Source organism: Lucilia sericata, unplaced genomic scaffold, assembly GCF_015586225.1.
Source record: "Lucilia sericata isolate MDLA Ls3-8-SP2 unplaced genomic scaffold, ASM1558622v1 Contig001475F_arrow, whole genome shotgun sequence".
Lineage (NCBI taxonomy): Eukaryota > Metazoa > Arthropoda > Insecta > Diptera > Calliphoridae > Lucilia > Lucilia sericata.
Genome location: NW_023995403.1, coordinates 46,492 through 63,375, shown reverse-complemented (window position 1 = coordinate 63,375; position 16,884 = coordinate 46,492). Strand labels below are relative to the sequence as shown.

The 16,884-nt window shown below is 32.7% G+C and overlaps 1 protein-coding gene across 4 annotated transcripts in view; it reads left to right on the top strand.

The window, feature by feature from the left end:
- LOC119611528 (protein charlatan) overlaps nt 1-16,884 on the top strand; it is a 40,608-nt gene that overhangs the window by 12,172 nt on the left and 11,552 nt on the right. The window contains exon 1 of one of the 4 annotated variants that reach the window (XM_037967140.1): nt 1,241-1,674. The exons of 1 other annotated variant lie outside the window; for it this stretch is intronic. The gene's annotated coding sequence lies outside the window, so the exon portion shown is untranslated. Of the gene's footprint in view, nt 1-1,240; nt 1,675-16,884 lie in introns of those variants that run through there. 2 more of the 4 variants (XM_037967142.1, XM_037967143.1) reach the window with 2 other exon arrangements.

Genomic DNA, 16,884 nt, shown 5'->3' with positions numbered 1-16,884 from the left:
AAGAACTAGAACAGAACTAGAACTTAACTAGAACAGAACTAGAAGATAACTGAACTAAACTAAAACTAAACTAGTAACGAACTAGAACAGAACTAACTATTTCTTTCAAATGTCTGCGAGATTGTGAATATTTGCCAAAGGGTACAGTGTGAATCCCGGCAAATTGGAGTCATTACCCTTTCCTAATTCGAAAATAACATGAAATAGATATTTAACTGATTAAAATAATATGGTTATTCACCTTTTTACAGTTTTTCCAAAAAGGGGGTTTCTTTAAAGCCCGAATCGTGTTACCTCAAACTCGTGTTAAAACTAATGTTCCTGGGATTTATATTTTTGGGTATTTTCCCACATCCCCTTACGTTTTATTTTAATTATTTTCAAAAAAGCAACTCATTTCTTTTAAACAAACGCACACACTTGTTTTAATTTTTTGCGCTGAGATCAGAAACTTTGGTCTCTCTCCAACTCTCACACACAATTTATTTTTTGTTATTTTCCTATGAACAGCTTGTACTCATTTCAATGACGTACGCATGCACAAGGCAAGTGGGTTGTTAGATTGTTGTTGTATGGAATTGGATGCCCCGTTTCATACATTTGGTGTGTTGTAGTTGTTGTTGTTGTTGCTGATGTTGGACTATATATTTTGTTTTTAGTTTCAAACTTGCAATTTTTTGTACGTTTTGTTTTGTTCTTTCTATACATACAGTTTGTTTGTATGTATGTAAGTTGTGTAGTCATTTATAATGTAGTTGTTGTTTTTTTTTGTTTAATTTTTCACCCATTCGCTTTTGTGTTGATCTTTCGCTTTAAAATGTAAGGTGGCTGTGGTGGTGGCTGCTGCTTGTTGTTGTTTTTGTATAGGCAAAAAACAGCGGGTTGTGATCTGGCCTAGCAAAGCAAGATTGTTGGTTATGAACGGTCGGTCGGTCGTCGGGCTTTATTGCGTGGTGTTGTTTGCAGGGTTTTGTTGTTGTATAGGCTGCCCAGCGCCTACTTTACGAGTGAGTGTGTGTATATGTCTGTCTGTTTTTAGCAGAGACAAAACACAAAAAGGCGACGCCACCAACTAATGTGAAAATAAAATACAAACAGAAAACATAACAAAAAAAATAATAATAAACAACCACCACCAGCCAACCAACAACAACAACATACTCATACCCATACACACCACACTCCATCCAACCAGCCAACCATCCATCCCAAACACCATTTCTGAGTAACGATACACTCAACGCTGTTTACCGATCAGTCTGTAGGAATTTTTCAATGTGATCGGTTGTAAATAAAACACTTGTAGCGGGTGTTTTTTGTAATTAAAAAATTATTGAAACAAAAAACTTTAAAAAAGAATTTTTTCAAATAAAAACAAAAAAACTGCAAGCGGTTTTTTTTAACAACAAAGATTTTTACTAAAATTGTGTTAATAAAAAAAAAAGATTTTTTGAAAAAATCTTTAAATAAAAACAAGTGCCTTAAAAAAAAACTTTGTTAAAAATAAAATTTTAAATAAACTGTTTAAAAATCATGCCAAAATTTGTCTTCGATAATAATTGACTTTAATAAATTTTGGATAAAATTTGGGGTTTAAGTATAAAAAAAACTCCCCCAAATTTGATATTCCATTTCTCTTTAAACTCCCTCTTAATAAATTTGCCGACAAAAGCGGTAGGTATTATTTGTTTTATGTATTTGTTGTTTTTAAAATAAACCGTTATGAATTATAAATTTTAAATAAAACAAAAAACAAGACAAAGGTGACCAGTGTTGTTAAGTAAATTAAATTGTTGTTGTTCCCTCCCTCGCCCACATTTTAATTTTGCAACAAAACTTTAAGTGGGAAATAATGTGAAAGAGAGTTAAATGAAACAGTTAGTGTTTTTTACAAAAAAAAGGTGACCATGTTTACAGAAAAATGTTTAGAAATGAAGTTAAAGAAAATATTTGAAAAACTCAAGTACAACTGAACTAGAAATTGAATAGGTTAAAACTGAATTAGAACTGAGCTAGAACTGAACTATAACTGAACTAGAACTGAACTAGAACTGAACTAGAACTAAACTAGAACTAGAACTGAACTAGAATTCAACTAGAACTGAACTGAAGTAGAACTGAACTAGAGCTGAACTAGAACTCAACTAGAACTGAACTAGAACTGAATTAGAACTGAACTAGAACTGAACTAGAACTGAACTGAACTAGAACTGAACTAGAACTGAACTAGAACTGAACTAGAACTGAACTAGAACTGAACTAGAACTGAACTAGAACTGAACTAGAACTGAAATAGAACTGAAATAGAACTGAACTAGAACAGAACTAGAACTGGTCTAGGAATGAACTAGAACTGAACTAGAACTGAACTAGAATTGAACTAGAACTGAACTAAAACTGAACTAGAGCTAAATTAGAAATGAACTAGAACTGAACTAAAACTGAACTAGAAATGAACTGAACTAAAATTAAACTAGGACTGAACTAGAACTGAACTAGAACTGAACTAGAACTGAACTAGAACTAGAACTAGAACTGAACTAGAACTTAACTAGAACTGAACTAGAACTGAACCAGAACTGAACTAGAACTGAACTAGAACTAAACTAGAACTGAACTTGTACTGAACTAGAATTGAACTAGAACTGAACTAAAACTGAACTATACCTGAACTAGAACTGAACTAGAACTGTACTAGAACTGAACTAGAACTAAACTCGAACTAGAAGCGAACTTGAACTAGAACTGAATTAAAACTGAATTTGAACTAAACAATAACAGAGCTATCTAGAACTGAACAAGAGCAGATCTAGAACCGTACCAAAACGAAACTAAAACTCGACAAGAGATCCGATATTTCACTAAAAAGCCCATTTTTCAGAAAAATTTTCCAAAAATCCAAGAGTTTCACTTTAAATCCGACAAATCAATAAAAATCCCACTTTTCACCTATTATTCGCAAACTTTTCTCAAGTGTCTAAAATTTCGTAATGTTTTGAAATTCTAATAGATTTCCTATTGGTATTTTTTGTTCTTTGTTTATTTTAACATATTTTGCATTGTCACTATGATATTTCTTAAGAAAAAGTCTTGATTCTTGCACATTAAATGGGTGTTTTTTTAACAAACTCCCACTTGCAAACATATTTACAGAGAAATTTCATAAATATAAATTAAAAACAGTTATTTAATAATTAAGGTGACCAGCTGAACAGTTATTATTTATACTTTTCGCACATGTAATATTTTGCGATAATCTCCTCCCGCCCCCTAAGAAGTTCTGGAACTACATAAATTTGTTTTCATACATTGTAATATTTCTTTTTCCCCTTATTGCTGTCAAATTTTATAAATTTGCCATGATCAGCAAAAAAATAAGCCCCCACAAAATCATGTAAAACACAAACTCCCTATTAGGAGAGCAGAGAGCGAGCACAAGCAAGGCAAATACAGCAAAATTACATTACAAGAGCAACTAGAAGAGGACCACACAAAAATAACGTTTATAACTTGAAGTGGGGTAAGGGAGGGAGCAACGCTTTCAAAACTTTATTAAATACACCCTTTTAGAAAAAAAGACATAGTGGGTGAGAATCAATGAATTTACTTCATAACAAAATTGTATAAATTATTATTGTTTTTATAAGCCAATGCTGGCTATATATATTAATATAAAGTAGGGGAATTTTTCTAGAGAAATTTGAAGTGATGAATAAACAAAATGAAATAAAAAACCACAGCAAAAATCCAAACCATATCTATGAGGGTGTTGGGTTGTCAGACTGAAAACAAATAAAGATCACTTAACCACAGCAAAATTTACTTGTCCTATAGAGTAATAACAACTGTTAAAAATATTTAAATTTTATGCAAAAAAAAAATCCCTCTGTTTTGCTATATGATTTTCTCTAGCCAAGGGTGTTTATAAATTTTAGTTCTAATGTCCGCTAATTTAAATAATATTACTGATTTTCTGCACAGCAGGCAGACTGGCGACCTGGCAGGCATATTGTTACGCACTGTACAACAACCAGCAGTATTTTTTTTTGTGGAAATTATTTATGTCTGTGCAAAAGTTGTTAAAGATTTTTGTATTGCCTGTTGTTAAGCTTGCATGCATGATCGTTTTGTTTTTGTATTAGACACAAAGAGCGAGAGAGAGAGAAGAGTGGGATTAAATTTTAACAGTTTTTTTAAATAAGAAAAAGGAAGTTTAAGTGTTATTAGAGTTTGCCATTGTAATTTAGGGTTTTATGGAAGTAGGCAGACAAGCAGAACGAAAAGAAACTGATTTGTTGCTCAAAATAACGCCAAAGTCTGGAATGTGTTTAGGAATAGAGGCCAAATGCCGCCATTTGTTTTAAGAGAGCGTCCAAATTGCAGTATTCAAAATCGATCGACATTACAATAGAATTTAAATGAAGACGTTGATCGATTATGTACTAGTAAACCGATCTAGCTTTCTTCGTCTCATCAACCTACTTAAATACTTCAATATTTTGGTTCAAAAAAGTCCTCATCCCGAATTTAACCTTTTGTCAGTCCTCTCTCCCAAGAGGGTGTTTCTAGATGTCATTGTCTTTAACATCCAAGTGATAATCAGATTAATGAAAGAGTGTTTGCTTGCTCATCATCAGACAATTTGTTCTCTAAACTTAGCGTAAACAAGATGGCGTTTGTTTCAACGTAAAGATCCTTAATGATTCTATAATCATCTCCCAATGACATAGTCTTCATCTCATAACTTTTCATCGCTTTCTGATCAAACAATTTCTTCGTCATACATCGCGTAGAGAGGATCATATTCAAGTTCATTGAAGCTTCAATCTCGGACTAACAACTCGTCTCCTATTACGGATCGAACAATGTCCATAAGAGAATCTCAATCGAGATGTATTCTGTGCTTCTTACCAAAGATTTTATCTCTATCTCCAAAAAAAATACATAAAGATTCAGTGTCGATTCCAAAAACTCTGCTTTACTCAATGATCAAAGCATTTCGTTTAGTTGCCTTGTTTGATATGAAAGTTTAGATCCAATTTCGAACTCTCAACACTCCTCCTCTTACTGATCTAACAATTTAGTAGAAAACGGAGGAAAGCGATGCGGATGTTTTGCTTATCATTATGCTAAAGTTTCAAGAATCATAATCCATCCATGAACTCTTCTACGATCATTGATCGAACAATTTCTTCTTGTTTCGCCGCCTAGAGGGGATTCTACTCAAGACAGATCTTTGGCTTGCTGAGGGGATTCTACTCAAGACAGATTTATGACGTGCTGAATAAATCCCATAAATTATCTATTCCATCGTGAAACAGATCTATGGATTCCATATTACAGTTCATTGAAGATCCAATCTTGATCATTCAACTCTTCTCCTCTCTCACTGGTCTAACAATTCCCTAAAGGGGATACAATGATCACTAAAGATCTTTATCTTCCAAACTGTTAAAAACTTAGCCACCATCCTATCTTACTCGAGGTAGATCTTATGCTTTCAGTAGTGAAACAATCTTGGACTCTCAACTCTACTCCTCCTCTCACTGATTTATACTCCGCCTAGAGAGGATTATACTCACGACAGATCTTTGGCTAGCTGACTGCTGAGTAAATCCCAGAAAATATCTATTCTATAGTGAAACAGATCTATCATTACAATTCATTAAAGATCCCATTTTGATCACTCAACTCTTCTGCTGTCTTACTGGTCTAACAGTTTTCTAAAGGCGATACAATGATCACTAAAGAACTTTATCTTCCAAACTATTAAAGACTCAACCACCATCCTATCTTACTCGAGACAGATCTTAAGCTTGCATTAGTAAGACAATCTTGGACTCTCAACTCTTCTACACACTGATCTAACAATTTCTCGACTTTAGCAGTTTCCAGCTAAATAATGGGAGCTAAACTATGTGAAACCCAATCAACCGCTTTTGTTTGCAACATAAAATCTAAAAAACAAAACGTCGACATTTATCTCTGGCACAAAAAAAACTACGCATTTCCTGCTTATGGCAAAAACTAGAGGAAGGGTGGCTCCACAGGTAAATTAACAAACCCAAGGGTAGTTTCAGCTGATCCCCCTCCCTCGTTACCAATGATAAAACCTAACTATGAGAAAATCTTTTAAAACCAAATCTCTCTATACAACAATTTCCTGTACACATTACAAGGGGAAGCAAGATCACACAAAAAACAGCTAAAATAAAATAGTGGTTGAAAAGAACTTTATGAAATTAAAAGTACAGGTAGTAGTGATACCTGTAAACATTTAGTTATATAGAATTTTTGGACCAAAGAAACAAAAAAGAGGAGTTAAATATATACAATATTTATACACCCCGCAGCTGTTGAATGAACAATTTTACCTGCGTTTTTGTTCATGTTGTTGTATTATAGATCACTATAGCTTTGTTGTGAAATCCAACAAATCATGATCATAACGTTGTTGTTGATGATGATGTGCAAGAAATTGAAGAGTCTAAGAAAAAAAAAGGGGTCTTTTCTTCCCTCTTCTATATATACACCTACGATCATGATCATGTATGCATGTATGTATGTATGATCGCCGTGTGTATAGAAAAAAATCATTTGTTGCTTTTTGTATTGTTTTCTTTATGATTATTTATGTGCATGTGTTTATGTACTTGTTTTCTTTAGGTTTTTATTTACTTCAACCATCCACCCCATATTTAACAGGATTTAAACTTCATTATCATGTCTGATTTACACAAAAAACGGCAAAAAGAGGGTCGTTATTTGTTGATCAATTGTATGGATGGTTGGTTGGTTGGTTGGCTGATGGCTTGACTCTTCTTCATAGCTGTTCAACAGACAGACGGCGTCTTCTATAGCATTTGCTGTATGACGACGACGCTGTTGCTTCTTTTTGTCTGCTGCTAGAATGAGTAATCTTCGTTAAAAACAACAACAACACATACAACCTTCTTTCTTTTAATATTCATTTTTTGTTTTGTTTGTTGTTTTTGTGTATAAGAAGAGTGGGTTCGCATTTGCGTCTGCGCAATAATGAAAAACACGTTTTTTTTTCATTTCGTTTTTCAATTTGGTTTATGGGGTTTTAAGGTTGGGTTGCCTGCCAGCCTGTATGATCTTTTAAAAACCTCTACAACGTTTAAAGTCTTCTGCTTTTTTTCACTCTTCTTATATTTCTTGTATATGATCCCTTTTTTATGTGATTTGTTTCTTCTGAATAGAAGGTGGTGTTGGTGGTGGGTTAAGACGTATACAAAAACAATTTCTAGAAGTATTATATATGGGTTTGGTATTTATGCTGTTAGTTTATTTAGGTAGGTAGGTGGTTTTCTTGGAAACTCTATATGATAGCATTAACAACATCCAACTCAAGCCAAACCATCCATACATCCATCCATCCAACCCAACATTTAGCCATGTACACTTTTAGTTTTAAAAACAATCTTTTTTGTTGTTATTTTTTTTACTACATCATCAATTTTGTCATATTTTTTTCTGGTCCGTCTGTCCCTCTTCTGTTTGGCCTTCTTCAATATTTTTGCTATTGTTTGGTTTTTTTCGTCTTCTTTATTTTATGTCGTTCTTTTGTAGGAGTAGGAGGTGGTGGCTGATGATGACGAATCCATAAAAGACATGATTGTCAATTTAATACTGTAGATCTTGTTTATATGTATGTATGTAACAGCGGCAAGCAACAGCTAGAAGAGGGTATTTTTTTCTTTTAGTCATTGTTTAGTAGAAAAAGCAAAATCTAAAACGTGATCTTGTCAACAATACTAGGAACTTGAAACGTATTGTGCATATGAATGAAAAATTAAGCGAAGATGTTTTAGATGTGTTCTCAAACACTGGAAAGTTTGTGGAAATCTAAATTTTTTCACATTTCAACTAAATTTGTAAATTTGAAGCCGGTTTTTTAGTTCTAAAGTGTTTGACCTTGAAATTTTGATTACAAACCGAAAATAGACTTAAATCGCGGTATTCTTTTGAAAAGCTTAGAAATCGCTTTAGAAGTCTGTTTGTAGATACTTTATACATATATCAAGTATGATCATGAACAGAATCAGAGATCGGTTCAAAGTTTGGTAATAGATTCCTACCGCTCTCTTTACAATAACTAGTTCTTAGTAGATCACATTAAGATCTTTAAAAGTATAGACGCTTAGCATTTCTACTTGGAAATGTTGATCTATTCTCTTGACCTTGAAATTTTGATAACAAACCGAAGATTGACTTAAATCGTGGTACTCATTTGGAAAGGCTAGACATATCTTTAGAAGTCTGATTTGTAGGTACTTTATACCTATGTCAAGCATGATCATGAACAGAATCAGAGATCGGTTTTAAGTTTGGTAATAGATTCCTGCGACTTTCTTTACAATAATTACTCCTCAGTAGATCACATTAAGATCTTTGAAGTATAGACGTTTAGCATTTCGACTTGGAAATGTTGATCTATCCTCGTGGGCGTCTATATATATTAAGGCGTGATTTTTTCTTTTTATTTATTTTTACTTTCGATTTATTGTGAGACGCGAAGTAAGCGAAGCCGAAATTTTCACAGATTTTTGTTGGTAGATTGTGGCACGTTTTTTCTTGTTATTTCTTTTTACTTGACAAGTTGAAACACTTTTAGGGTCTATTAATTTAATGGCATCGAAATTTTCACCTGTCTGTTTGATCGACTATGGACCAAGGATTGCTTTTTTTTTCTGTTTATTTCGTTTTACTTTTCTATTCACAAATAATTTTCACTTTCCTTTCTTCATACAAATTAAGCACTTGCAGGATCTATTAATTTATTGTTTGTAACTCATAACCTTCACTGTACTTTTTACTGCTGTTACTACTGATCTTTAGTTGATTTCACACCGTTTAGCCAGGACACAAACCATATAATACATTATAATGGTAACTGTCTCATTAAAAGTCACAGATTCTTTTGCAAAGAATCAAATTCTCAGTAAAAAAATTTAAAGATTTGGAACTTTTATAACCCTTAACTTTTTAGCACACTCAACAACCTTTTACAGATCCTCTTTCTAACCTTTTACACCCACTTAAAAACATCTTCCCACTTTATATAAAATCTATTCTAAAAATATAAAATTTTTTTCTTAAATTTTCTAAAACTTGTTTCAAATGTTTTAAAGCCAAGAAAAAAAAGTATAAAATGGTAACATATTTTTTTTTGGGTGGGTGTCGTTCAAATTGGAGGTTGGTGGGTTTTTTTTCGTTAGTTAATTTGTTGTTGTCTTACGCTGGTCCCCAATACAAATCAACTCTAGATTTGAAAGAAATAAAAAAAACTGAAGGTGGTGGCGGTGGTGGTAAGCAAGTGAAGCTGTCACACAGATTTCTACAAAATCTACATACAGATAGACCGACAGACAAACCGACATACATGTAATGATCATAAACTCGTACAATTTATTTGCCATGACTATGAAAATGAGGTTCGCTAAAGCACACAAAAAAAAAACACCGAATGACTTACTTAAACAAAAAAAATATGTATATGAGTGAAAAAAAAAACTATACTAAGCGTGAATTAGCAATCAAGCCTAAGATAAGATTAATATGAAAAAAAATATATATTAAAAAAATGCGTGGGTTGTGGGTGTATATACTGCCGTTTGGTATAATGACAACAACAGAAACTACACCTAAAAGCAATGTCCACAATTTTTAACTATAGTTTACAAAAAGGTGGGGTGGTTGGAAAAAAATAATGTCATGGAAGAGGTTAAATTTTGAAGGAAAATTATGTAAATTTATTTAACATTGGTGGGTGGTTAGCTAAATGCTGATTAATCAAAAAAGACAATGTTGCTTGATAAATAATGAAAAATTTAGAAAAGACGCCAAAGCCATAAGATTTTAGTTTACGACAAAGCCTGAGCTTAGGCTTTTTCGAATACTAAAATCCTTTCTAAATATATATTTTAACTTGAATAAACAATAAAAGCCTACAAACGACGTCAAAGCAAACATACATGGAAACTTTTATAAATAAAGAAAAGCTTGCAAAAGACACTTAAACACAAAAGATATTGGACATAACCAGTGCTCAGTATTCTAATATTAGTTAAGATCGGATATATTAAGAAAGAGTAATATGTCTAGCTTGAAATGACACCCAAGCATCTACTAATGCTTTTAGTATTCGACAAAGTCTTTGCTTAGGATTCACACTAGTGGACTTTTAGGTACAAAACACATTGCGTGGTCTATTTGATTTGATATTGCAACGAAGAGGGGCACAAATGAAGCTTATAAAAGACGCCTAAGCATATGCAGAATACGCTTAAGCACGTAATGAAGCTATTAGTAAGTTTAAGCTTAAATACACAAAATAAAGCTTTAAAAACGCCAAAGCATATAAGAAAGCTTTTAGTAGTTGAAAATGTTTGTGCTCAGGGTTCCCACTACACCCTGGATCTTTGGGAGCAAATACTCGGGTGATGTCAGTTAAAGATCCTGACTGAGATTTATGCTATGTAGAAGATCCAGATCTTCAAAACTAATACCGTCTGAATGAAAAAATTGCCAAGATCGTTACAAAGTTTTTGGAAAATCGGATTGATCGAACATATAGGAAATCTATATTTTACAAGTTTTTGGAAGTTCTGCAACTGTTGGGTTCAGCAACAATGTCATAAACTCCCTTCGATATGACAACTAACAGTTGCAAAATAGAAGATACATAACTTTGCAAGGTGTTATTTAATTTTAAATCCACTAAAGGTGCTACATATTTTACTGCGTATGCAGTTTTTAAGAAACTATCCAAGGATCTCTTTTTCTATATTTTCAACTTCATTAAAAACAACATTAATTTTATTTCTCAAAGCCTGCATTTCAAAACAATTGGAATTTATGTGTGTCTTCATATAAGGGCGGCAGGTGGTATAAGAAGAGTCTTACATTTTGGTGACTAGGTGGTAACTGAAGTTGATTTTGAAAAACAAGACACAAAAAAAACACACCATCATCAACAACATCTTTTTAACGTTTGCTTACGCTTAACATTTTAAGACCAAGTCAAGTTGTATATACGGTTTTTTTTGGGTTGGTTTAAGGTCTTTTGGTTTTTTTTTTCTTTTTTTCACAAATAAACTAAATATTTTGACGAAAGAAGCTGGTGATGATGTTAAAAGTTGTTTAAAACACAAATTTTTTTGTTTATGATGTTGATTATGGGTGGGTAGGGGTCTCAATTTGGTGTGATGGTTATTTTGTTTATTTCTTCTTTTTTAAATTTATTTGTTGGCGGTTAAATTGTATAGAGATTTAAGTGTTTTACTTGAAAAATGTAGTATAAACAAATTTGTTAATGGTTTTGGTATTTTTTGGTTAAATTAACATTTGAAAAGTAGTTAAACTACTTGGATAACAAATCAATTTAAAAAAAGAGGGGGGTTTAAAGAAAAAATACGTTAATTTTTAAAATATATATGGGGGCGTTTAAATAAAAAAATTCAAGGTTAGCAGCAACAGTTTATGGTTTTTTTATATAAAATGTTATAAAACATTTAAGTCTAGTTATACTTAATGACACAAAAACTAGCTAAAAACTAAAATCCTTTTGCGAAACTTCCCCCCACCTTATAAAGCAACAAAAGCAGGTGCAACCCTTATAACTATAAACAACCAGAAGTTTCCTTAAGTAATTTTCTTACAAAAAAAACTATAAGAAGCCCAAGCAGGCAAACAGGTTGTTTTTAAACTGTCTTTTACTTAGGGCATAAAAAGGAACACTTTTTTATACCCTTTTTCTTAAAAACGACCATCATCATTATTTCTCTGGTGTGTTTGTATATAATTTTTTAAAATGAATACCCACAACAGTTGTTTTCATGTTTCAAAAAAAAAAAAACAGAATCAAACAGGGAAGAAAAAAAAAATCTCATTATCCTGTTTACTGCTCTCATCCTTATGTTGAAACAAACTGTTCAACTCTAACTCTGTACATGTTAAATTTATGTATGTATGCCTTTACGACAGGCATGCAACATGTGCTAAAAATTCCCAGACATTTATAGATTTTTTTTCTGTTTTTCTTACTATACGTTTCTTCTTTTTATTTGGTGGCATTTGTAAAGAGGGGTTGTTTTTCTTAAGTCCTTGTTTTTTCTTTTTATTTCATTTTACTTTTAACAAGAAAAGGTTCTTTAAGGAGTAGAAGGTGGGGGAAGTAAAGGAAAAGAAGAACCAAACCAGTTGCATTTCAATGCAGTTTTATCTTTTCCTCAAGACACATTTTATAGGGGTAACAAGTGTTAAATTTTTTCTTAGTGACAGGTTGTTCTAGTAGGTTTAAGGGTGGTTTTCTTTAAGGTGCATTTTTTTAAAACTTTCAAGACGTTTTTAATAGTTTTCTAAAGTGACCAGAGGGTTTGTTATAACTTCCTTCATATTTGTTTAATTTTCCCACGTTTTTGGCCAATTTCTTTAACACTTGAATGATTTTCTTTAAGTAGTTTTCCCAACAATTTATTAATATGTTAAGTAGGGGGGTTAATTTCTTTAATTTTTTTGTGGTTAAAATTAATTATTAGTTAATATGTGATAGTTTCCCACAGAAATTATTGAAGCATTGTTATAAAGAAGTTATAAAATCTTTAGGTTCAAGCTTGTTATTCATGCCTGACTATGAGAAAGGACTTTCAAAACTCATCATTAAATAAGAACTCAGATATAGAGATAGAGTCATAGACAACTTGGTTTAAAACCTTGCTTAGTTTAAAGAAACAAATACTGATCTCGTGAATGTTTCCTTAGAGAATATACAACTCAATGCAGATTCATGGGAAAGATATTCGAGTTACTCAAAGAGCTCTAGGATCAGATTTTTACACAACTTTGAAGTAACTAAAAAACCATCACTGTATCAAATCAAAGTTGATCATGATGTTTTATAAGGAGTCCCCTTAAAGATCATCGTTTTAAAGATGTTAAACAGTCTTCTCTGGACTTTGATTTGATCATTTATCACTGAGAAGCCGATCGTGATGTTTTACAAGACCGAAACTATTTGCAATATTAGAGAAAAGAGGACTTTGACTTGTTCCCATGGAATTGTTTCTTTGATTTGATTATCATTATCCCAGAGAAGTCCAACAAAATGTTTTACAAGGTGCCGTTAATGATCGTCGTTTTAGATGTGTTAAACCGATGTCTCTGGACTTTGATTTGAACCATTATAAAGATCGAAACTATATGCAATCTTTGATTTGATCCATTATCCCAGAGAAGTCCAACAAAATGTTTTATAAGGTGCGCTCGTCGTTCTAGGGGTGTTAAACCACTGTCTCTGAGCTTTGAAGATTGAAAATATTCGCAATCTTTGATGAAAGATTGTACAAAGAAGTCCTAGTTAAAGATCGAGATCCCCACCAAATGTATCAAGAATTTGTCGTGATGCCATTAAATAGTTTCTTCGATTTGATCCATTATCACAGAGAGGTCGATGGAGATGTTTTAAAAAGTGTCGTTAAAGATCGTCTGGATCTAATCGTTGAATGGATCTATTATAAAGACCGAAACTATTTGCTGATAGAAACAAGTACAGTTAAACAGTCATAAGCTTGCTGCATTTAGATCGTATTTTGGACTTTGATTTGACCTAAACTATTTGCAGTCTTAGAGGGAATATCGTACGGAGAAGGCCTAGTTAAAGATCGAGATTCCCACCATATGCTCCAGGATTTGACATGATCCCACTAAAAAGTTTCTTTGATTTGATCCATAATCACTGAAAATTCGATCAAAATATCCTAAAAACTGTCGTTAAAGATCGCTTTTTAAAGATGTTTAAAAGCCGTCTCAGGACTTTGAATGGATACATTATAAAGACCATAACTATGTGCAGTCTTAGAAAGAAGATCGTACTAACTAGAGCCGTAAAGATCGTGAGAGTTAAACCATCATAAGATTGCTACTTTTAGATCGTTTAAACACGAAACTATCCAAATTCTTAAGGAGAATATTGTTCGACTAAAAGGTTTTTAGGTACACAAAATACTTAAAGCTCTACCATGATCTCTGTGGCCTTACACTCGCAATTTGGCCTTTCACCGCACGCATATTAACAGTCTCAACAAAAAAATATAATATGTCTGACAGTCTAACTACCCGCAGCACTTTAGCCACATACCACCCAAAACAAAAACAAAAAACCAGAAACTTTTAAAATTAACTTCAAGACATGCAACCAACACAGAACCCCTTATAACTACAAAAAAAAAACAATATCATGGAAATTGGAAAAAAATCTACAGACCGTCTTTAGCTTTAAACATAAAAGATTTTTGTTTAGCCAGACTAAGAAAACAATATACACACATATACATTTGAACATATTAAAAAAAATTTGAATGCTAGTGCGTGAGTTCAGTCGTCCATTTCGTATGACAAAAAACTATATGAGGAACAAAAAAACAAAACACTAGCAATGGGTTGGGTGGCTGGTTACATGGTGGCTTGATAATAAAACAATATTTTTTTTTCTTTTAACAGAAACCAAAGATACAAGCACGTTTCAAAGACAAGCCTGGTAAAATATTACAAAAAAAATTTTAAAACCCAATAACACACCCGCCCGCTAGCTATATTATGAACTACAAGTTTTTGTTTATTTCTGTTAGGTTTTTTCCAATTTTATTTTATTATTTTGCACTTTTAAATAAGCAGATGATCATTAATAACTTTATAGCGGTGTGTGTGTATTTGCTAGAAAAAATAGCAAAACGATTTTTGTATTGTGTATTTAAGCCTAAAACAACAGTTTGATGTTAAGAAAACTAAATGAATTGTATAGATGACAAAAATAAGAGGAAAAAAATTAGCCCATTAGTGTCGCCAGACACCCCAAAACAAAACAGAAAACTTATAAAAAATTTGATTGTGGGGCCTCCACTCTTTAATCATACTGCAAGCATAGGTTTCAAGAGAAACTGCGTGACAAATTGTCTTGCTTGTCTAATAACACAATACAGTTGTAAAGGGAAATATTTGGGAAAGGGAGGGGCATTAATGACTTTAAGGAGCGGTATAGGTAATGAGAATTCGATTCAAACGTTCAGGAAATGGTCCCTTTGAAGGAGGAAGACGATCGATCATACCTCTATGTTCCTAAAAGAACAACTGCTGTAAGGATTTATAGGTGAGCCGGACTTGCAGTTGTGGTAATGGGAAAGGTTAATCTCGACTTGTAAACAGAATCTATGTCAAAGTACTTAAGCTGCAATTCAATTCAAAAGTGATCGCAGAACTCATTATATAATGATCTGGAATTAATCCCTCAAGTGGGAGGTATACGATCACTAAAGATCGAATACATGTATAGATCGCTATCAAAGCTTCTTCTTAGTTACATCTTCAAGTTAAATCAAACAAACAAAGAGCCAAACAAGATCGTACTAATTGAATTTTACACTAAAAGTCTTTTAGACCGGAGATCGTAGATTCGATTCCCACCAGAGACCCTAGTAAAGGAGAGCATTAGAAGTCTAGCTGTATTTCTTCGGATCCTTTGAATTTTAACTCTGATATCAACAAACCTTTATGGAAGTCGAATTTGTAGCGATCACTATTGGTAATATTATTATCAAATTTATAGATCAAGCAAGATCGTACAACTCGTTCACTTCAAGTTTTTTTAAAGCAACAAGTAGACAATCTCTCAGAAATCAAACATACAGATTGAGTCCGTAAACGATCAATTGGTATCAACAACTTTTCATAGTTATATCTCAAATTTAAATCAACAATATTGGCGATCAATATTGGCTTTATTACATACCAAAGTTATCAATCAAAGATCATCTTTAAATCCTCAAAATAAGATCAAGATCTCCCCGATCTTTTCGCTGTATCCTAAACGTCAAGCTCCATAACACGTTAACAAACAGTTCTACGATCTTTTTCAAAGTTACAAGATCATTTCACAAATGAATTTAAATGATGAGAACTTAACATAAGACCATGTTTTACCTAAAACCCAAAAGTCTAATATTATTTCTGTAGTTCCCCCCACACACACACACATTTCAAAAATTGCGTATAGTTAATGATAATGACGATGACAATACATAATAATTAAGATGATGATGATCTTCAACACCCAACAACCGGTTCTTGATTATGGTTATTGTTGATAGTTTTCCCTCGACTAACCTCCCCTCCCCTCCCCACTCCAAACAAACCAACAAAAAAACAACGAAGGCCTCTCTTTCTTTGGTGCTATACAACCAACCCATAAATACTAATCACAACAACAACAAAAAACTAACTGATCTTTGTACACATTTTGTGTGTGAGACTACACAGACAAGATGAGAGGAGAATTAAGCAAAAAAAAAAAAAAAAAATCGCGTGCGTCTGTTGATCATGTCTGATGGCGGTTGGAGGTTTCTCTGCTTTTACTGCCGCTAAAGATGAGGATGATGTTGTGTGTGATTGTTGTTGCTGAAGCTGTTAAAGCTTACGACAAATGTTTGATTGTTGATGTTGTCATTAAAATTTACGCGCCCATTTTCAACCCACTCACTTCCATACACTATGGGTTCGTAGTTTATAGACTAATGCAAGTATTTATTAAAAATTGTTGTTCTTTTTTTTTTTTTTGAGGCGGATGTTAACAACAAATATCAAAAGCTAGCAACACATGAGTTTGTTGGTGTTTTTGTGTTACTTTTGTAGTTGATGATGATGTTGATGAGGATGATGTGTGTGCATGTTTATTCAGCAATTTCATAATGAGTAGAGAGAATTTGCCATGATAGTGGGTGATTTTTAATGGGTTTTAATGCCTGGGTTGTTTGTTGGGGTATAGAGAGTGTATGAAATGTATTTCTTTCTTTATTGTTGAAAACAAAT